This window comes from Corvus moneduloides, chromosome 3 (assembly GCF_009650955.1).
Source record: "Corvus moneduloides isolate bCorMon1 chromosome 3, bCorMon1.pri, whole genome shotgun sequence".
In the NCBI taxonomy this organism is placed as follows: Eukaryota; Metazoa; Chordata; class Aves; order Passeriformes; family Corvidae; genus Corvus; species Corvus moneduloides.
The window spans coordinates 110211711-110233995 of NC_045478.1; the positions used below are offsets into that span (position 1 = coordinate 110211711).

Genomic DNA, 22285 nt, shown 5'->3' on the forward strand with positions numbered 1-22285 from the left:
AGCCTGTAATTAATGATTTTGGAGCCATTCCTTCCACAGTGCATCACTTTGCACCTTCCCAAAACTGGAAGGAGCCCCATATGCATCGAAGCCTGGCTTTCTTGGCATGCTTCTAGAGGAAGCATGTCCCTGTGCTCTTTTCCCACTAGGTCAGCTTTGACGGCTTCCCCTTCCAGGGCCTTTCTCACTCCATTTACAACATCAGTCATCAGGCGTGACAGCTGAACTTGCCCTTGTCCTGCCTCAGGATTTTCCAGCAATGCGGAGGAGCTGTTAAAGAGGTTTGCAGTTAGTTAACAGTGCATAAACAGACAGAACAGATGCCTTTAAGTACAAAGAGATGCTCAGTGAAAAAAAACCCCTGAGCATGCTCAGTTTTACATTCTCAAATTTGCTAGCCAATAAAAGCCAGATCCCTAGTTATTAAAGCTGTATTTTTTTCTCAAGGAGAGCCTTTGCTGTACCACGCTTCTCCAATCCAAGTTAATTTAATCAGATGGTACTTAAAAATGTTTCTATGAAGAGAGGAAAATGAGCACGTCAATACCTCGACTTCACTGGGAAATACAAAAAGCTGAGCTGATTTTGCTCATAAAAGCCCCACACCCCTGAAAGAAAAAAACCAACTGAAGCTCAGCCATGACAGGCTTTAACTCCTTGTTAGGGCAGGGGCATATCATGCAGGGACAGGGCTGTGTGCAAGGGAACAACTGGCTGGAGGAAGCAATGGGTACCATCCCTCACCCACGTTATGGGATCTACTCCACAAAGAGAGGTTGTACCGGTGGATCAAAGCCCCCTCCTCCATTTGCTTTTATTTATGGATGCTGCAGTAGGATTACTGGTCTGGAAGAATAATACTGAGAATTTATCAAGACAGCTTTATATAAATGGCATTTTCTCACCAGGAACTGTTGGTCTGCCTCCAACCCCCTCCACTCCCTGGTATTGTAATTAAGAAAAGAAAAAGATACATAGTGGAGGAAGTGAGCAAACCAGAGAGCTGGGTGATAAGAACAGATAAACTGAGTAAGAAAAAGCAAGTGTCTTCTAGGAAGACAGATTTAAAATAAAGTTGTTTGCCTTGGGATTCCTGCTAATGCTACAAAAAAGGTCTTACTACCAGACTCACTGCCCCCCTGATCATAGCCCCTGGGTACCTTCTGCTTCCCCAAATGTGATCTGTACCACTTACAAGCCCAAAGTGAAAAAAATGCAAGCATGATGTTTGTAAAGAGGAGCACCTTGTTGCAGGCCGTTCAGTGGCTGGCTAAGCTGAAACAGATGTGCATTCACGGTCACTGAAATTTAGCTGAAGCATGAATTAGTCACCCAGCATCTGTACTCCTGTGTTTCACACTGCTCCAAACCAAGTCATGGACACATTTGATAAAGGGGCTGTCAAAACACAGGCTGACTTGGTACCTACTCTGTTTATCCAAGATAGTTCCTAAGTGTAGTTTTGTTTCCTTTTTAAATATGTAGGCTTAAAAAAATTCATTGTGGGCATAAAATATTGCTCAGATGCATGGTTCTTCACCCTCTCCTTCCGAAGGGTAGTAGTTTCTTCAGAAAACTCAAGATCATCCACCTGTCCTTGTTCAGTTAATTCTTCTCCCTGTGGCAAGTCATATCCCTGCACATGTAAAATTATTCAGAGCAATCAGGCATTGTGAAATCCCCTTGGCAAGAAGAGAAAACAGATGGTTCTAGAAAAAAAATTATGCTTTGGGTCACTGATTTAGGTCATGAAGAATAGGAGAGTCCCATCACACTTTGGACCAACTCTCCAGCCTTAAAAGGATTTGGGTACTGGAAGTCTCATTCAGAAAAAAAGACACCCATGAAATCAAATTAATAAGTAATTTGAACTTTATTTACCAGGTTTTTCCCCTTTCAAACATTCTAATATAAACTGGGTTTTGGTTGCGTTTATTTGTTTGTTTGAAATCAAGTCCCATACTACAGGGAGAAAAAAGGCCTAGAGGCTTGCATCTGAGCAATCCATATTTCTGGCATTCCCAACCAGCACTCCATGTACAAACAATATTTTTCCCTCAGATGTCAGGAGGTAAGAAATGTGGAGCTTTTCTGGAGAGGTATAAGAAATGGCTGGAGCTTTGGAAGGGACACCCACCAGCCATGTCAATGTGCCTCCTCTGAGCAGCAGCAGCATCCCCCAACTCTTGTTGTACTTTCTCCAGCATTTTGTGGTGTAGTCATCAAGGAAGATTCACACACCATGACCAGCTTTCCTACTTAAACCAAGTCACAGTGAGGCTCAGGAATTATGAAGAGCTAGAAAATGCTTGGCCACAACATGCTAGTTACATACATGCAGCCAGAGCCCGACACTCAAAATATCTCTGAGAAGCACCTGCTATTAAATCATCAGCATTTCTTTATTTGTACAATCCAAAATAAACAGCTTGGTCCCCAGAGACCCTCTTACTCTGCATTTGCCTACAGTCTCAGCTCATGGTCAGCACACTGTGGCATAGCATAGGAATATTCCCAGAAAAGCGAGGCTACCTGAGGAGCAGTCCTCCCTCCAAACTGAACTTTGTTAGCTTTTCATTAAGGTGTCTCAATTGCATTTCCCATCCTGGCCATCAGCAATAAAAGCGTGTGCAGCAGCTGATGCACAGTGCCAGGCCGGCAGCTCCAGCAAACCCTGCCTGCCACGGTGCTCGTGGCCTTGGTGGCACTGCCCCAGTGCCTCTGGGGCCAGAGGGATCATGGCAGCACTGGAGAGGGGCACAGGCTGCTCTCAGGCTCGGGGCTGGCCATAGATGTGTGGTGAAAAACCCCAAAGTGCTGTCTCGGGCCAGCACAGCCCTGCCCATAAACACCACCTTGATGTCCAGGGACAGCACCCTGAGACCTTTCTACCACTGCAGGAGGGGAACTGTCCTGGTGCTGCTGGAGAGCTCTAAGGGAGAGCTAAAACGAACCAGGAGAGACAGAGCCCAGCCTGGGTTCTCCTGAAGTGGCACTGAGCCCCTTTCCCTTTTCAGACAAGCTCCACAGGGGTGCCAGCAGGTGTTTTTGCAGAGTCAGGGAGGAAACCCTGTGAGAGGCTGCACAACAACCTCAGTTTAGATGGAGTTCTCAGCCAAGGGCTGTCAGTCCAGCCTTTATTCCACCCCTTGGTGTTGTGAAACACCAGGAGGGCAGTTGTTGCCCACAGCAGGGTTGGGAGGGCTGCAGAGGTATTTGCCTCCCTGCTGGACATGGGAGCTCTATGTTTTACGAATTGGTAGGAGAGAGCTCCTGCTGCCAGCTCATGCTCCTGCCCCCCAGCTCAGGAGCTGCCAGATGGGGAGGAAACAGCCTTTCAGACTCTGCTCTGATCTTTCCCTGGCAGCATCGATCCTTCAGGCTGACTGGTTGTTGCATGCAAAGCGAGCCTGAAAGCTGCTCTGCATTTAAACAAAGCACAGCTTTTTCTTTGCAGCAGCTTCCCAAAAGTCCTGTCTCCATCAAGGCACTTCAGCCTAGAAATATCCACTGTAAGACCCTCCCTCTGTTATTTTCCTGAAGCTTTGTATCACACACAGGTCTATGACCATTTGCACCACACTAGAAGCACCACTATTTTTAAGAGCACTGAAAAAACTCTGCTGGTCCAGACACTTTAATTACAGAAGGACTGGGCAAGGAAGGAAATGGCCTGGGCTCACGAGGAATGAGTGGCCACACAAAGAAAAGACTGAGAGGCTTCCCATGTGGAATTTTTTTTCCCAGCATCCCACAGAAAACCTGTACAGAGCAGCTGTAACACAGCAGTGTTCACACCATCACAGCCACCACCGGTGCTACCCAACGGTGCCCACCCCACTGCGACACCGGCTTCATAATGAACATCATCACTGCGAATTCACTGCCAGCTGGGATGGGACAAGGTGTCCCCACAGCTGTGTCACCACCGTGCAGCAGCTTGGAGCAGCACCCTCTCCCCACAGGGTGCCTGGTCGCTTGCTGGGGACCAGTAGAAAGTTTGCTCTTCACACGAGAGCGGCTGCTTTTCAACACGATGTGGGAACACAACCAGGGGTGTGTTGCAACACCACGGGGATTCCCCAAGAGTCTTTTCCCATCCTACAGCCAGAGCTAGACAAGAGAGGACCTTTTCCTAGTGAGAGTGCACTAGGAAGAGACAGGGAAGACCGCTCAAGCCACCCTTTGCTGGTGTCACAGGCTGGAGAAAGACAGAGGGGCCAAAAACTGGCAAAGAAGCAGCCAGTGGTCACTGCAAGGCACAGCCAGCCTGCAAGCCGGAGAAACACAAGCTCAAAGCAACTCAGCTGCTCCCTCCCCTGCCAGTGTCCCTGGGAAAAAGACAGCAAGCCTCAAAAAGGCACACTCTCTCCTACCCCAGGTCAAACCTGAAGCCCCACGTTACAGCAGCCCTTCCCCAGCTTCTCTTGCAGGAGAAGAAGAATTTACTGCAAGCAGTGAGCAGCCTTCCCGGGAGAAAGCACTGCATACCTCACCTCCACGCACGGGATTTACAGCCATGGCCCAATCTCTGAAGGAATAGTAAACTTCTCCTCTGCTGCTGACCCTGCCTGGCTGTGCCCAAGCCTGTACACCTGTGCCTCACTGAAACCAGCAGCCTACTTTACAGCAGGCAGCTTGGGCAAAGCCTGTACTGAGAAAAGACAGGGCTGTAGGAAAAAAACCCCAAACTGTCTGGTCTCTGACCATTACAGGTCCAGCAAGATTCTTGCAGCCAAGGGACACAAAACGGATGCCAACAGCCCTGCAAGGAGGTACAGGGTGCTTGGAGATCTGTCTGGACAGCCACAGGCTCTGTTGGCTTCACTTCCGATCTTGATGCTGACCCCGCAGCACAGCTTTGGTAAAACCGGGCTCCTGGCAGCTGTGAGATTTACCTATCAGAGCAGGAAAAGGACCCTTCCAACACACTGGCTGTACATCCAAACCGTGGAGGAGAGCTGCTAAGTCCAAAGACTGTGTTGCTGTTCAGGGCTGCATAGCGTGACAGCACTTTAAACACTGCTTGGAAAACCCTTGGCTCACTTCCCTGCCCCAGCTCTGCCTGGCTCCTGCTCCCTTTCACCCAGCTCTGCCACTCCAAAACAGGCACAGCCTGCTGGCATCCCCTACCCATGACCCTCTAGATCTCCACATCAGGAAAATGATTTCCAGGCCATCAGCATCCTGATTGCATCAGTACAAAAAAACATCAAAACCTTCCCAAATATAGTCAGAGGCACAAGCCCTCCATGAGGCCGATCAAGTAAAACACACTTCAGGCCACCCTGGTTTCTGTAAAAGACATTAAAAAGTAAGAATAATTATCAGTCTGCAACTGATTTTTCCAAGTATCCTATCTCTTCAATGAAACATTCAATCTCCTCCCACAAATTCCCCAGCAACTTTCCAAAATAAACAGATAAATAGAGAAAATAAAACATCCCTGATATAAAATTTCAACCACATTGGATGAATTTGGGGGCAGCTTGCAGAGAATGAGCTTGGAACAGTTTGTCATGGAGATTACAGTCTTGCTTTTTATGCATGGAGACCAAGTGTCAAGTTGTCCCTTTCTCCCACGACTCAAGATCTCAGCAAGGAATATGCCAGGAAACAAGAAGCAAGGGGGAAATGCCACATTTCTCTGGGACTGGGGTTTTTTTTGTTTGTTTGTCTGCTTTTTAAACGACTCTCTTCCTACTTGCTGCTGTCTTCAGACCATTTCTTTATCCTTACCACCTGCCTTTGGTCTCTATCAAGCAGCATCAGGCTCTTTCCTGTGATTCCTCTTGGGTTGCTGATGCCTTCCTCTCTGCCTGTGCATCTCCCTTGCTGATTTAAGCACAGTCTGCCCGTTCTCCACGAGCTGGCCCTGAGGCTGCCTGGCTGGCAGACTCCCTGTCCGATGTCAGGGCAGCCCTGCATCTCCCTGTGCTCCGCGACTCTGTGTAAAATGGGAAGAGCATCTCCTGTGGGTGCTGGGAGAATAAAACACCCCTAACAAGCCTGAGGCTCTTGGGCAGCCTGGGGAGGAAGCATCTGCCCAGAGGTGCTCCAAAGGGGCCAGAAGGGAGGAATTAACAGGCCTGTTGCTTTCCTCTGTGCCTGTGTCCGCTCTTCCCTCTGGGACTGTTTTTGCACTGGGTTTGTAGCTGCGTGTGGGTCTTCTGTGCAGCAGGATGCTCCCCTGGGCCCTGCAGGAACAGAAAGCTTCAAGGGAGAAGAGATAAATCCCCATCCCCAGCTCCCTGTGCCCATCCAGGGATGAAGAGGTGGAGACATCCACGGGGATGGATGTGGGGAAAGACTGATGCAAATGCAGGTTGTTGACCTAGGCAATTTAGGCACGGTACTAGACAGGAGCTGGGCAGGTTGGGCTGGGTTGGGGGCTCACCCTGGCATGCTCCATCCATCAGCTGCGTGACTGCTCCTGGCTGGGGAAGGGTGGTAGCATCTCCCAGCAGAGCCACTTCCAGAGACACAGCTCTGGCACGGCTGACTCTAGAGGGAGCTGGATGCTAGTGCCGAGCAGATGGCCAGCTTTTAGACCCCCAGACCTCAGGCAAGGGATTCTAATCCCAGGTGTGTGCCAGGCCTTCTTTACCTATCTCAAACACGAGGTTAACCACCCCTTCCTTCTCCTCAGACTCCCCCGCCTTCTCTGTCTCCTCAGGAGCTCTCTGCAGCACCAAATCTCATTTCTATTTGTAGCCAGGTTTCCTTAGGAAGCCAGGCACATGAAATCACAGTTTCTATGTCTGTCTGTCTGTTCACATCGCTCCCCCCTCTTTCCAATTTCAGTTAAAATCACCAGAGGGATAGAGATAACAGCAAAAACCAAGTTCCTCCAAGGTTCCTGAAAACAGCTGGAGAGATACCACTCACACCCTTGGCAAGGGAAAGCCCAGTCAGAGAGCTCAGCCCATAGTGGACACCAGAGTATCAAGAGCACAGCAGCCTGCAGCAGCCCCAGGTGCAGCCAGGATTTGCTCAGCTGTGTGCATCGATGTCCAGGAGCTGGGAGCACATGCAGATCCCAGCACTGTGAGCTTGGACAGAGCCCCAGGTTGTTCCCTGTGCCAGTCTCAAGGAGAGCCACTATCACTTGTGTTGTCTATGACCAACCTGTTGGTTGGTCGTCCAGTGATGCTTGGATCCTGTGGGGCACTGGGCTTTATGACAGGATCTAAGTTCTGTTAGGGTGCTGGAGAACAGGGGCTTTTCCCCAGTGAGCCATCAGGACTGTATCCCCTCAAAGCCACAGCAGAAATCCAAATTCTGTCCTAGATGCAACGCCAGAAAACTGCAACCCTGAAAGCCCTGAGCATACCAGGACACTACAAAAGGCAGAGAAGTGGCTGTGCCTGTACAACATCATTTAAGGTGCTGTAGAGACTCGCAAGAGCAAGGATGTAAACCAGAGTTTGTGCCATGTCATGTACAGCAGTGCCAGGACCGAAGATGAGGTGCAGCCTAGGCAGCTGCAGGACAGTGAATATTTAAGTCTCAGGAGCCATTCACAGCCAACAGATTACAAAAACTGTAATGAAAGTGGGGGAGAGAGAAGCAAGCAAAGTTTCATCAGGTTAGAACTGTGCTGCTCCGTGTTGGCACTCAGGGATGCTGGACATAGAGAGTATGTCCAACCTGCTCAGGTATCTTGGATGCAAACCCTGGTAGAAAGGAAGCTTTGACCAACGTGGCTCCCCAGCAGTGACTTAGGAGTTGTTCATGCCAACAGAGCTGGTGGGAGCATAGGAGGAGTCAGACACCTTTCCTAGGAGTTTGTTCATGGCTTGGCTGGCAGGTGATAGTCCTAGAAATGCTACATTATGTCCCTATTTGGACTAAATGTCTGTGCTGCACAAGGGGCAACGCTGCTGTTGAAGAACCCATCAGAAGGAAAGGGGGAGAAAGAAACAGCTAATAGATGCTCCCAAGGGATCACAAATGCCTTTCATTGATGATAGCCACGTCCCCAGCCAAAGCCATATAGCACAACTCTTTTTTTCCTGGATGCCACCATCACATCAATATGCAAGTGTCCCAGCTTCCCTTTTCTAGATAAAAGCGCACCATTCTCTGTGATGGTGACAAAAAGCACATGAATTCCTAGGCAGGTGCCAGGGGAGCACACAGAGAACCCCAGCCACTCTCAGCCTTCATTTCCATTGCCTGACTTATGGATTTCCAGCATCTGGGACTGGAGGAACGAACAGGTTCCAGCAAAGCGCAAGCGAAAAGGAGCCCTGAAAGCACACACTCGCACCCACACGCCCGTGACCTTGTGATTTTACTACAGCTTTCATTTTCAGACTCCAGTCCTCCCTAGTGCTTGCTGCATTTCTGCAACATTTTGGCAGTTTGCTCTCGCCTTGGAGACAGAGCAGAGTGTGGAGTTGTTTTGCACGGCTCGGCGGGGAAGGAAGCAACAAGGCTGTGAATAAAGAATTAAACTCAAGATGACGGAAGAGCCCCAGCCATGCTTCCACCTAGACAAAGCCTACGTGATGAGCTCTGCTTAATGCCAGCCCTCAATAACGCACGCTGCTCCAGCCGAAGACGGGAATTTCAGCGTGGCTGCAGGTGCCGCCGACCACTCACCTCGGGAAGCGTTTCAAGGCAGGAAGAGCAGCCCCGCCGGGAGGCACGCACAGCCCCGCCAGGCGGAGGCACCGCACCCCGCCGCGCACGGGAGGATGTGCCCGAGAGCCCCCCGGGGAAGGAGATTTGCCTCAGCGCCCTGCCCGACCCCACCTGCCCGGCAATGCCCGGCTCTCGGGCTAAGGGGCAAGCGACCCCCGCCGCAGCCGCGCCTCCCGTCGCGACATGTCGCGATTGGCCGGGTGGGGAGGGCGGCGAGCCCCTTCGCCTGCCTAGAGGTGTCGTGGCTGGGTTGTAGAAAGCATTCCCGGGTGCGTGTGAGTGTGAGCATCCTACCGCCGCCTCCCCATCGGCTCCCACACGGCTCCGGGTCCCCCATGCCGCTCCCCCCCGCAGTCTCGCCCGGCACTCGGATCGCGGTGTAGGAAGCAGCGTGAGGCTGGGCAGGGTCGGGGCGGGGGCCGGTCGGTCGCAGTCCTACCTGGCGGGGGGCAGGAGCGGGCGTCGCCGGGGCCGGCTCAGCAGCAGCGGGGCATCGCGGCGGGGCGGGCGGCGGAGCCCCGGTGCGCGGCTGCGGCGCGGCGGCGGGCGGGAGGGAGAGAGAGAGAGGGAGGGAGGGAGGGAGGGAGGGAGAAGGGAGGGAGGAAGGAAGGGAGGGATGGAGGGATGGATGGAGGGAGCGCGCGCGCACACACACACACACAGGCGCCCCGGGGATGCGCTCAGCCGGCCCGCCCCGCAGGCAGCCTCCCCTCCCTCCGCATCCCTCCGCCGCGGTGCGCGGCCAGCGAGAGACCCGCCGTCCCTCCTCCTGGGGAGCAGCTTCAGCCCTCCTCCTCCTCCTCCTCCCGCTGCTGGAAAAATTTCCCGAACTCCTCCTCGGATCGAAGGACTTTGAAAGGCAGGGCTGGTCGCGGACCCACCCCCAGCAGCCCTGCCCTCCCTGCTTGGGGCAGTCCCTAGCCCTGCCCTGCCTGCCCCCAGCCCTGCCCGTCCGGCCCGGGACAGTTTCCATTCATACCCTGCGTGTCCCCTGTCGTGCTCTGCCCTGGCCGGGACAGTCCCCATCCATACCCTCCTGCCTGCCTCCAGCCCAGCCCAGCCCAGCCCATCCCACCCTGGCAGGTCAGCTCCTGCCCGCATCCCCCCGGCCGACCTGCAGCCTGCCAGGGCGACCCTAAACCCATTTGCACTCCCTTCAGGAGGGAGAGAGCCCTGGGAAAGATGGAGAGAAGGGAAACGTGTGTGTGTGTGTGTGTGTGTGTGCACAAGGAGTGCCTTGCTGTGTCTGTCCCCGTGCCCCACAGTGTTGCCCATGGCAGCTGTGGGGAGGCAAGAGGTCAGGAGAATCTCGAGGGGCCCTGGGTTAACGCTCACTCCCCTCTTATATCCTCAAAGTTGTGGCAGGGGTCAGTAGAGGACATGGGGTGACAGGCAAGGAGCGTATGTGTCAGATAGGACCCTCCTGGGAAGTGCCCTCACATCTGGCAAAGGGGTCAGCCCTGAACCCACAGAGCCTGCTGTCCCCACAGGAGGGTCATCGTGCTCGGGGAGGTCCTGCAGGAAGGCAGCAGCGTGGCACAGAAGGACTTGCTGCACCTCAGGCTGACCAAAATGTCCTTCCTGTGGGCAATTCCCCTTTCACCATGCTTGAATGACTCCTCCACCCTTCACTGACTCCAGCAAGGAGCAGATGAACCCATTGTCCCACCCTCCAGGCAAAGCTCTGTGACTTTAGGAACTTAAAATAGGACCAGAGCTAATAACTCACACACTGGTGTGCAAGTACCCAGCAACCTTGACGAACCCTCTGTGCCCAGATCCTCAGGTGCAACAAGAACTGTGGGGAAGCAGAGACGTTGTTTTAGCTCCCTCTTACACCCTCTCCCTCTTATCTTCTCAGCTGCGCCTGTAATTTTAGTCACCACTGGCAAGACAGCAACCTGGAATTTTACCTTTTTTCACTGTGCTTTTCTTACTTGCTTTCAAAAAATTTTCAAATTTTTTTTAAAGATTTTTGCACCAGCAGAGATGGAAAACCAAATTTCTCTGTTCAACATGAGGGGTAATGTCACAAAATGTCACAAGGATAATGTCACAAAACCACTTTGTAAAGCACTTTGTGATGAGCTGACCAACCAAAAAACCAGCTACTTGTAATTAGTGTTGCAGCAGTTATGGATATTATTTAGTTTTGGTCTCAGTTTAAGAGCTTATTGCCTACATGTGGAATGAAAGGCATTTCCATATAAGAATTTGGTTTAGAAAAAAACCATGATTTTGTGTCCAATAGCTAACTCTGATTTTCTGCCTCACCTCTTCTGATTTAAAGCTCTTTAGAGGAGGGATAAGTTTGCATCTAGCCATGTGTGGTACTTTGATGGTACTCAATTCTCCCAGCAGGGCCATTGATATAAAATGAGCACAGCTAAATGTGTACAGCATGCACAGTGCTGTGCTGAGCTCAGGCCCTGAGCAGAGCAGTGGATGTGTATCAGTGGCCTTTGGTTTGGCAGTGGCTGCAGGATGCAAGGCGCTGCACAAGCTGGCGTGGGAAAAGGATAGTGTGAGCAGGAAAAATTGGCGAAAGGATAGTGTGAGCAGGAAAATTTGGCATGGTTGCAGCAAACACAATCCCTGCTGGTGCTTTTCACCCTGCACGCTGAAATCCCATCACTGCATCAGTAAGCAGTGGAACTCAAATTTTAGTCATGGAGTTCTCCCTAAAAGTCCCTAATTCCCTCAGTAATGTTGCTGACCTACTTCCCAGCTCTTTCAGTGAATACAGTACCCAACTCCTGTGGATCACCAGGACTGTGCTAATGGGCACCCACTGGTGAGCTACCCTCTGAGGAGCCAGGCACCCACACGGTTCCTCCCAACTCACCTCTCTCTGCAGCTTGCAGTGCGTGTTCCTGTCTCCCAGTGCCTCCTGCTGAGACCCTCAGAAAGGCTGCTTCAGCTGTGGGATTTTCATGACATTCCAAGGGAGCTGAAGAAAACAAGAGTTTGTCAGTGCTTGTGGTGATGCCCATTAGTCCATGAACCCTTTGTATCCCCCCAGCCTTAATGGCACTGGGACAGCAAAGGTGAAGCAGCACTATCCCACCTGAACGTGAGAGCAGCTTTCACCTGTCTGCTTGAAAAGTGACTGGTTAGGAAGAATATGAGGCTGGGAGGCTTGGAGAAGATGTGCTCCACTCCCCAGTCCCTCACACACCCCTTTCCAGGCACATTTAGACCTTCATTTCTTACAGCCTCCAAGAGAAAGGTGGAGCAGGGCTCTGAAGGGAAAAGTGGAAGTCAGGGAGTGGGAGAGACAGTGAGTCCAGTTGCTGGGAGAAGATGCTGTGTTCCAGAACTGCTCCCCACTGCAGTGGCCATGGTTCACACTGCTTTTTCTCAGCCAAGCTAGCTGAAGTGGTGGCTGTGACAGAATGGAGCTCTGCACGGGCTGTGAAATCTGCTGGGCAAGCTGAGCAAATGCTCCTGTGCTCTGCCTGATGCTCTAGGCAGAAATGCAACAAGACTGCTCATGTCCTGACACAGCAAGTTTTGTCACGGTGTGGGCACATCTGTGCTTTGACATTCCAGATTGCAGCCTGGACTGTGCTGGGCGAGGCAGCACTTTGCTCCAGCTGCCTTTACCTCCCTGTCACTCTTTGCAGCCGTGCAAGTGAACACCTACCACCGCAACCATGCTTACAACCACTAATTACTCGTCTCAAAATCATGGAGATTCTCATGCCAATAGTAGCGAGTGGCTCATTCATTCCTTCATTCATTCATGCCCACCCACAGCTCTCTCCGACAGCAGCCTGCATCTCTCTGCAGTTGCTGGAGGAGGTTTCTGGGTATTGTCTGTGTGTGCAGAGCACAAAGGCAATTTCTCCTGGTGAAGAGTGGGGTTAGTGGACTGCAGAGCCTTGAGCACAGGACAGAATGGTGCAGGCCAATTCTCTGCTCAGTGCCTTGTGAAAAAAGACGTCTGAACTGCTGCACAGCTTAGAGGAGGGGGACACAGAGCCTCAGGCGCTTCTTGCTTGAAAAATTTCTGCCTTATATTCCCTGTAAGAGACAAGAGGCCAGGGCAATGCTCAGCTCAGCCAAAGCATGTTCATCTCCAAGGAGCTGTCCTACCACCCTTGTCCCTCTTTGGAACATCTCCTCGATGGAATGCTTTGGTCTCAGATGATGCTGGAGGATAACTAGTGAGACTGCTTTGGCTGGTTATCTCTGGTCATGGTTTTCCTCGAGTCCCTCGGGAGATGCCAGAGAGGTCCTGCAGAAGCAGATGGGTTGTCACCTCTGCTTGCCATCCATCTGTCTTTGCTCCTCACTGCAGCAGACTTGAGCATGCACTCCCTGAACGTTCTCTGGCTCTCCTGTGCGTGTTCTTGGCAGAGACCTGGAGATCCCTGGAGAGTGGTGTTTCTAAAAAAGATGCTTAGAAACATCTTTTCCAGCCACTTGAGCACTTCCTTTCACTGACACCTTCAAACCAGCCTTTGCTGTTAGGGGGATAAATCAGGCATTTAGAAAAGTGGCAGATGGAGTGGGACACAGCAGTGAGTAGGAAGGGCAATTTTGTGTGCTGGACATCAGTATATTTCTTTCTGAGCTCTCTAGGCAGTGCCTCCTTAAGTGTGTCCAAGTACCTGGCACAGTCTGAGTTCTGATGATCCTGTGGAGGCCTGATTGCATGACAATTGTCCATCAGCCAGCCAGGGAGCTTGGATGAGAAAGGTATCTTCTCCCCTGGAAAACTGAGAGCACAGACTGCACCCCAGGGTGGAGGCAGGGTTTGATGGAGTGTTTTGGCACACCTGTGAAAAATCGGTAGCATGTGATTTGCTGTCACTCCTCTGCTCTGGGAGCCTGCAGAGGTAACTGGAGAAGCCCAGCCTGTGCCACTTTCGAGCTTCCCCCCGGATATTTGCTCTGTGCTGTGCTTTATGCATGTTTAAACAATAAATCCAGAGCACTAATTCATGAGCATAGCGTTTCACAGCTTGGGAGAGAGCTTTCCTGGAAGAAGCATTGACTAGCCAAATTTTGCAGAGTGCTGCTTATGTGTTACAGACACAAAAGTATATTTGCACTGGAAACCACCTGCTGCATGGGGACTGAAAGAAGGAGTAGTTAGAGGGGCCGGATGTGAATTTAGGAAGCTTGGAAATGGGGAGAGTTGCACATATTTTGCAAGCATCTAGGCTGAAAAACAAACCACACATTCTTCTCTTCAAATTCTGCTTCACAGTCGTACTTTTCTCTTTGTAAAAAAAAAAAAAAACAACCCTGCTTTCTGGTCACCAGGCATACACAGGAAAAATTCAATATGTGCACAGAATGACTTCAGCAGCTGGGCTTATTGTGAGAGATGTACAAGGTGCAAACTGTCTGCTTACTCTTCTCAAAGGGGTGGAAACAAAAAAGCCTTCTGGCAGCTGTCAGTTGTCTCACCAGCAGTGCATGCTAATACCAGCATCTCACTTCCACTTCTCAGGCAAGAACCAGCTCCTAGCTGGAGTCACTGAATCCCTGGAAAATGAAGGACCAGGTGACCCCTGCTGAACTGGCTGTCCCTTAGCATCTTTTCCCGGCAAAACGATGACACCAATGAAGCTTTGTTTTGCTGTTACAAGGCTGCAGAACACAGGGACTAAAAATGCAGATGCAAGGTTAACTGAGATGTGTTTCCCAGTGAAAGCCATAGCCCAGTGACTCTGCTGCTTCCCTGCATGGGGCCATGGAAGAGCAGTGTGGCAGCCCTGGGGCAGCGCTGCCACCGAATAGGCACAAGCACTCTCCACCTGACACTCCAGCCCTCTTCACCACCATTCCAAGGCTGTCCTAGCCTGGAAAAAAATTTGGTTAAAAAAAAAAGAATCCCCCCCTCCAAGTACGGAATTAAAAAGTAGCAAATAACATGTTCTCTGGATTTGCCTTCTGCTTTTGAACCCTAGGCTTTGGTGCTTTCCGATTTACTTGGCAACCAGAAGCAAGTTGAAAAACCGTAAGAGTGATGAAATAGTAATCACATGACTTCAGGAGCTGGGACTTCCAGAAAAACAGAAGTGCAAGTACCATGTGGCATGGTCTGGGAGCTGTGTCCTGCAAACTGGGGACTGTGATGCTTCCTCAGCAGCTCTGTCCCCATTCCTCCTTTGATCCATGTGCAAGGTTCCCATAGTTACCAGTGGGAAGCACAAGGCAAATCAGATGTAGTGCATGGCTCTGGCTGTGGCCCCTGGTTATGAAAGTAATTTGGCCTCCTCTGTATCATCTGTTTGCCAGCCTTGAGCAAGGCTGGGTATTCCAGGGAAAATAGCCTTTTTTTATTGAAAGTGAGATGTGACTGGCCTCAGCTGCACAAAGCACCCTATTTCTATTTCATTTATGTATTCCACGTCAAGAAAGCTGGTGGAGCACCTTGCAGAAGAGAGAGAGGTTGTGCAATGACTTCTCCTAAAGGGCAAATTTCTTTGCTGCAGTGGGGTCTAATCTGCTGTCCTTGAGGGTGGTCAGAAATGTTCCCTGACTCCTTGCTGCTTTGGCTTTACCAGCCTCTGCCTCAGCTCTGCCTTGTTTCACCTCCAAGTGGCCTTGCCTGGTGAGGTGTCCCTCCAGCACAGAACAGCTCTGCCAGAGATGAATCCTCGAGTCCTGGGGACGGGGGAACATGTTGTCTGCTGTTATCAGTCAATTTTAGGCCACAAGGACCCATGTGGCTGGAATTCCTGTGCTCCTTGGTCTTCCCAAGGCACCTTGCAGAAATCCTGTGTCCTTGCTCCTGGGTGACTTTCCCCCCTGGGAGAGCTGAGACAGCAGCAGGGTTCTTATCCCAGTTTCCTTCCTCACAGCTTAGTCCACTGGCCAGGAACTCACACTGCTGCACACACAGATCTTGCTGTTTTGGCACGGTTTGCCCTATTTCTTCTATTTTCTTCTGAAGATGTATGAACCAAAAATGCTTATCCTCTCTGTGCTGCAGGCTCGAGCAGTACTGAGGCAGAAACCAATGCTGCATGCCCTAAAAGTAGGAACTGGAGCCCTGCGTGTAAAGAGAATTTACCCACAAAAAAAGAAGAAAAAGGAAAAAAGAAACAAGAAAACCAGATGTAACTTCCTGATTGCTTAGTGGTTATGGGTTTGGGGATTTTGCTGGACACTTTGGAGAAATGAAACTGCACCATTTGTAAGACTGGATTCTCCTTTCAAATTTCCAAGGTGTCACGTGCTAGTCTGTTTCCCCCTTGGAATTTCAAACATGGCCTGTCTAAAAGCTGAATATTTTTATCCTGTCTTTCTGGATTCTGATGATGCTTTAAGGTGGTTGAAGACTCCCCTTTGCCACCTGCCTCATGGTTAGAAATGCCCAAGTCCCTTATGGAAATCTCCTGCTCTTATGGGAAGCTGTGCCCAGCTTCTCTGGAATCTCTTTTGGTTCGGAGGCTGTAGAACCAGTTTGCTGGTGTGTAGGCAGCTGTGTGTTTGGTAGAGCAGTGTCTTACAGGGCTGATGGGAGTACAGGCTTTCCCTTTTCTTTCAGCTCCCTTCCATGTGCACCTCAGCCACTCAGAAAGTTTCTGCCCCCTGCTTCTCAAGATGCCAGTGTCGTATTTTGGTCATTGTGCCAGGGCTGCTAACAGTACCTGGATTTTATTTGCCATCGGTAGATTCCAGACTTAACAGCTGTATTTATATGACCAGTGGCATCAGGAAAGCAGGGAAAAGCTGCAGAAGAAATAAGAGAAGTGGGAGGTCTAGAAGAAATGATTCAAGAGGAAACATTGCAGGAATGCAAACTGACAAGTCAAGAGGAGACATATATCCTTGCACATCTGAAAGAGTAGATACTTTCCATTTCTCCTGTTGACAAGATAAGAACTCAGGGGGTTAAACTCCAGGCAGGGACACTGAAGTTTGGCACAAAGAAAAACTTTCTATAGCCATGAGAGCAATGGTGTAGGCAGCTGGGTTGTCTGTAAAGAGGGAGAAGCATGTATTTTATCACTGAAAGGGTTTTAGATAAGGATGACCAAACCTCTGTTGAGTTCAGATCAGGTGTAGGTGACCTAGTTCTCAACATCATTTCACCAGAAAGATGTATCTGAGAGATGAACAATCAGGTGTCATCCAGCACATCACAAAGGAAAAAGCAAGGTTGTGATTAGGCTGAAAGGAAAGAAGACACACACTTAGGCTTTGGACAAAAATTTGGTATTGCAGAAGAGTCAGAGCACTGGAAATCAGGCCATGATGGGAGAGCACAGCGAAGTCTAGGTGGCAATACTATCCAATTTCACACAACCTGGGAGCAGACCGACCTTCATTCCAGGCTGGCAGCCAATTTCCTGGGTGGATGAGCCACTTAGCTCATAGGACTGCAGAGAAGAGAGCTGATTGTTGCTCTGAAGCCCATGGTATATCCCACTTGGGTTTTGTGGTTTAGTAATGGTATTCCCCAGTTTATTATTCCCACTAAAGCCACTCACTGCTCCCACTCCCCGCTCCAGATGGAGGCGCAAAAGGCAAAGATCACAGGCTGAGATAAGAACCATTTACAGGAAACAGCAGAGAGATAAGAAAATGAATGGTAACAGCAACAATATTAATTTTAAAAGTGTACAAAAGAGAGAGAGTGATTCACATGCCAGCATACTCACGAGAGAGCCATTTTTGCACAGGCAGACAGTGATAGAACAATGCTAATTGTTTTAAACTAAAGGAGATTTAGATTAGATGTTAATAAGAAATTCTTTACTGTGAGGGCGGTGAGGCACTGGAACAGGTTGCCCGGAGAAGCTGTGGATGACCCATCCCTGGAAGTGTTCCTGGCCAGGTTGGATGGGGCTTGGAGCCAACTGGTCTCCTGGAAGGTGTCCCTGCCCATAGCAGGGGGGTTGGAACTGGATGATCTTTAAGCTCCCTTCTAACCCAAACCCTTTTGTGATCCCATGATTCTGTGAAAACTGTATCTTTGGTTAACCCTCACTTATGGCTATCTAACAACATGAAATAAGGGTATGAGAAGCTACCAGAACCTGCAGATTGTAAGAAGAGGGGTGATGTACATGGAGCCGACCATGTCTGATCAGAAGCTACACTGACTAGACAGCAGCAGGAAAAATGGCACAGAAGACAAACATTGCCTCTAACAAAGGCAAGGTACCAGCTTAATCACGGGTTTGTCTGGGGCAGAGGGACTGGATAAAGAAGCAGAACCTGGGAAGAATAAAAGAGGCAAAACCAAAATATAAGGTAAAGCAAGTGACACAGGACTGATCTGGGGCCTTTGGTCAGCTGCATGCTTAATTACAGCAATGTGACAAATGAGCGACGTAGGTGTGAGGCTGTACCTGAAGTCAGTCAGGTCACAAACATCTGCCACATGTAGCACACCCCCAGCTCCTGGGAGAGCCTGACTCAGCACAGGGCTTTCCTGCAGATGGCTCTGCGTGGCAAAGACCCTGCTGAAGTGAGGTGTCTGCATAAGACACTGCTACGAAAGAAGGGACGTGCGTCAAACGTCATCCACACCAAAGACAAGAAATGAAGTTACAACTCAGGATGAAGGCAGAGCATCTGTGCTGGCAAAACATCAACTTTATTAGGGTTAGAGCCTTCCAAATTGTCTTGTTCTCTGATTTTCCATAAGCTGTATACATCAAGGCACGTTTCAAGGTGATCAGACTGTGTGTTTCAAGGAGAAGAATGTTAAAATTTGGCAGGTTCTTATCAACAGGGACAGAAAATATCTAGAAAACATCGGCAGTGGCACAGCTTGTAATGCCTACAAACTTGTCTTGTTTTGTAGCATTCTTCTAGGTCTGTGCATCAAAGCATGCTCAAAAATAGTCTGCCTGGTTAGTTTTAAGGTAAGGACATTGAAATTAAGGGTAAAAGGCCGCATACTTTTTTAGTGCGTTATTGTGGAGGCACATCTTCAGGCATTTTAACACCTTAAGGCCCTTTCCAGGTACACATGAAGAAGGTGCACATACAGACAGACTTGTCCTGGTCTCTAAAAATGCAAGGACTCTCACCAATTTATGGATCCTCAGGTGGGTCTTTGGTGATTTATTTTGGAGGTTTTAAGAATCTAGAATGGGTCTGACTCATTTTTCTAAAATAGTCGTGATTTGTCCTTAATCTTTACCAGTGATTGATAACTTAACAGAGAAATCATTGTCCACTAAGCAGATTTTCAGTGGCAAGCAGTACAAAGATATTTCTTCTCTGACAATAAAAGGTTCACATCCTGTACATACCATCCTCCTCCACATGATCCCCACACACATTTCCATGGTCCTCATACACACTCACAGCAGAGAACATTCAAGATTAACTCTTTTGTCAAGATTAATTTGGGCATATGTCACACTTCAGGGGAAGGGTGAGGTTATCAGCAAGGCTCTAAAAAGCTCTAAGTGTTGGTTACTCTCGCTCTCAGAACTTCACTTCAGATCAAATCAACTCAAGCCAAAAGGCAAATCTCTCAGTTATCAAGAAAGATGCTTTGTGGAGCATCTCTTTTCCATAACCAGCGGCTAAAAAAGTAGGATCACTGGATGCTTTAGGTCCAAAAAGGCCTTTGGGATCATGAGTCCAGCTGTTAACCTAACACACCAAAGTCCACCACTAAGCCATGCCCCCAGCCACCAAGTCTACACGTCTTTTCAGTACCTTCAGGAATGGTGATTCCACCATTTCCTAAATAAATGAACAGGACTGATCACAATACTGAGGCCTGGGGAACACCCCTAGTGAGGAGAGAAACTTTTTAATGTGTTTGTTTTCAAAGCAGTGCTGTGGACTAAGTCCAGGACAGAACTCGAGGATACACTGTGGTGGCAGGAACTCAAGGATACACTGTGGTGCTGGACTTTGTTGTGTTAAACCTTTGAGTAATGTAGCCAGAGAGCGAAGTGAGGACACCTCTCATGGCTGCATATCTCTCTTTTTGCAGTATTTTCCCCATGAATTAGGGCTACCAAGGAGATTTGGAAAACACACTAGGATTCCACAAAGAATTGGTTCATCAGCAACTTGGAAAGACATGCATAAGAAGTAAATGCTAGAAGTTAAACTTATCTCCCTGGTCAGGGCATGGCTTCTGCCCTGTGCATGTGGCTTAAATCTGAAAGATGTCACAGCAGGCAGCAGAGCAGCAGTAAACGTCACTATTCTGGACACTCAGTAAAAATGGGGACCTGCTTATCCAGATCAAGATAGGGCAATCCAGAACATCTGTTTTGCTCCTGAACTGGGCTCTTTTGCTGGACAGAAAATGCTTCTCAGAGCCTAGCTTCAAGTAGCTGTGTTCTAGATCTGGGAGTTCATCTTGAAATAATAGTTGGCAGCCCAAAGCGACGTAACATTTAGCATGGTTAAAGGACCATATGGAATAAGTTACACTGGAGTAAAACAAACACCAGTCTCTCACATCCAGTGTTATTGTTAACAACTAACTGGGCTGTGTGTATTTTTCAGCAGCAAGGATGACTCACTAAATAACAGGATAATACCATGGCTCACCAGCATGTTGTGGTCTGTGGCCACAGGAAGGGTTTACTTTTATTGCGTACATGTTGGCAGTCTCGGCACACCGGCAGCAAATCCAGAAGTTTGTTGCTGCGTTTGGGGCAGAAGCATAAGATCCCTGCTTGGAGCCTTTCCGTAAGCCAAAATAATAACATGGGATATTTCTCCTATCGTGCTTGCCAGACTGCAGCAGAAGCAATGAGCTGGGAATTAGAGGCTGGGTTAGTAGTTGTCACCTTGGATTTTGCTTCCTTGCTCCAGTGTGCAGATATGGCAAATGCTGATGCTGGGAGGGGGCTCTTTCAAAGAGATGGGATCCCTGTTCCCACACTAAAGCCTGGATGCATGGTTGCCTCTTTTAGAAACAGATGTCAAATCAAGCAGGTTTAGAAGGGTGAAGAGGTTTTAGGGCAAGAGATACAACTCCTCCATCAAACCCCAAGCCCCTGCAGAAATCCTGAGGGTGGTGAGAGCTGACTTAGGTGGACCAGCATGTCCCATCAGCTGCTTCATGACTCCTCAGGCTTCTCTGTCTGAGGCTGAAACCGTGCGCACATCACTGTGGGCCAAGCCCCTCCATCAGCTCCACTGAGCTCATGTGCTGTCCCTTGCTTCCGAAAGCTTGTTAAACATTACTCAGCATCTTGGTGAGATCTCCCTGTGGCCTGGGAGACCTTAGTGTCTGGAGGGGTGTAGTGGCCAGGAAGAGACACGGCTGGGACCTAAACGTTATTCTGTTCCCTCACACTGTTGCCAGGAGCAGGGGGAAGGGAAGCTCTTCCAGGCAGAAGGGGTCCTCCTGATTGAGAAAATGTGGCTGAGGGAGCCATCAGGTACTAGTGTTATCAGGGGGGTGGTTCTAAGCGAGTTGTTTCTTTTCTTTATCTCCTCTGACATTCAGTATTGTTGCTGTTACTGCTCATTTTCTTATATCTCATTGCTGTTTCCTGGAAATTGTTCTTATCTCGACCCGCGATCTTTGCCTTTTGTGCTTCCAATTGGAGGGGAGAGGGAGCAGCACGGAGTGGTTTTAGTGGGTGCATTAAACTGGGGAATACCATTCCTAAAGCACAAGAAGGGAGCATTTCCTGTGCTGTTTCCAAGAGGGGCTCAAGGAAACCTTTGCCTGGAGGGACATAGAAAGGCAGCAATAGTTTTGCAGGCCCCATTCCTGCACTTTCCATGTTTTGTCATTTTTACATTTTACATTCTTCTCTATTTTCCTGCTTTTGCTTATATAAGAGGGCAAAAAAATCCAATTTGGTGTTCCAATGAGAAGGAACATCTCTTTGGAAGAGCAGGAAATGATGTGTGGTGGTGTCATGCAGGATGAGTCTGCAGCCTCCAAGGCACACTGTGGTCTGTGGGATGACCTGGGACAAAACTCCCGGTGAAACTCATCCTCAGCAGAGCTTGAAGGCCCTGGGGGACCAATGGCAGGAAAAAGATTTTATATACTGTTCAATGCACTGTATTCCTATGGGGAGTAAAGCAACCCAAGTGCTGAATCTCCCACACTGGCAGGAGAAAATCTATACCTGAACAGCTCTCCTTGGCAGAAATTCCTGAGCATTTGTCCTTTTTGGGTATGTACAGATAAGTCATTAATCATCATTAAGCTGAATGGAATCCAGACTAGTCTTCCCACTGTACCTTTACCCAGTACTCACATTTTCCAGAATACCACTTCTGTTAGCATTTTCCTTCTCCTGTGCCCACCTTTCTCCATAAATAAACTGATGCGGAATCCTCCAGAGTGAAATGCACATCTCCTCTCCCCTCCTCTCCTCTCCCTCTCCCTCTCCCTCTCCCTCTCCCTCTCCCTCTCCCTCTCCCTATCCCTCTCCCTATCCCTCTTCTCTCCTCATGTCTCTGGAAGAGACTCAGCTAGAGACATCACAAACTGAAACCTGCATTTTATAATAGCAATGTCAGAGTTCAGCATTCCAAGGATTTGGGAAAGATCCTAAAAACAAACATCCCAAACTTAGGAGGAAGTTCAGCTTTAAATATAAGAGAAATCCAAATATGTTGAAGAATGGAAATCAAAATAACTCCAGCTTTGCCCTGCAGTGACCCCATGCAAAAAGAATACATTTATGATTAGATAACAGTGATGATTAGAGCCCTA

General features: G+C 49.3%; 1 protein-coding gene across 10 annotated transcripts in view; it reads right to left on the reverse strand.

Annotated features, from left to right (window-relative positions):
- Positions 1 to 22285, reverse strand: part of SLC8A1 (solute carrier family 8 member A1) — a 138006-nt gene that overhangs the window by 112412 nt on the left and 3309 nt on the right. For 9 of the 10 annotated variants that reach the window (XM_032103460.1, XM_032103459.1, XM_032103455.1 and 6 more), the window contains exon 1: positions 9089 to 9144. The gene's annotated coding sequence lies outside the window, so the exon portion shown is untranslated. Of the gene's footprint in view, positions 1 to 9088; positions 9145 to 11494; positions 11600 to 22285 lie in introns of those variants that run through there. The other variant, XM_032103452.1, reaches the window with a different exon arrangement.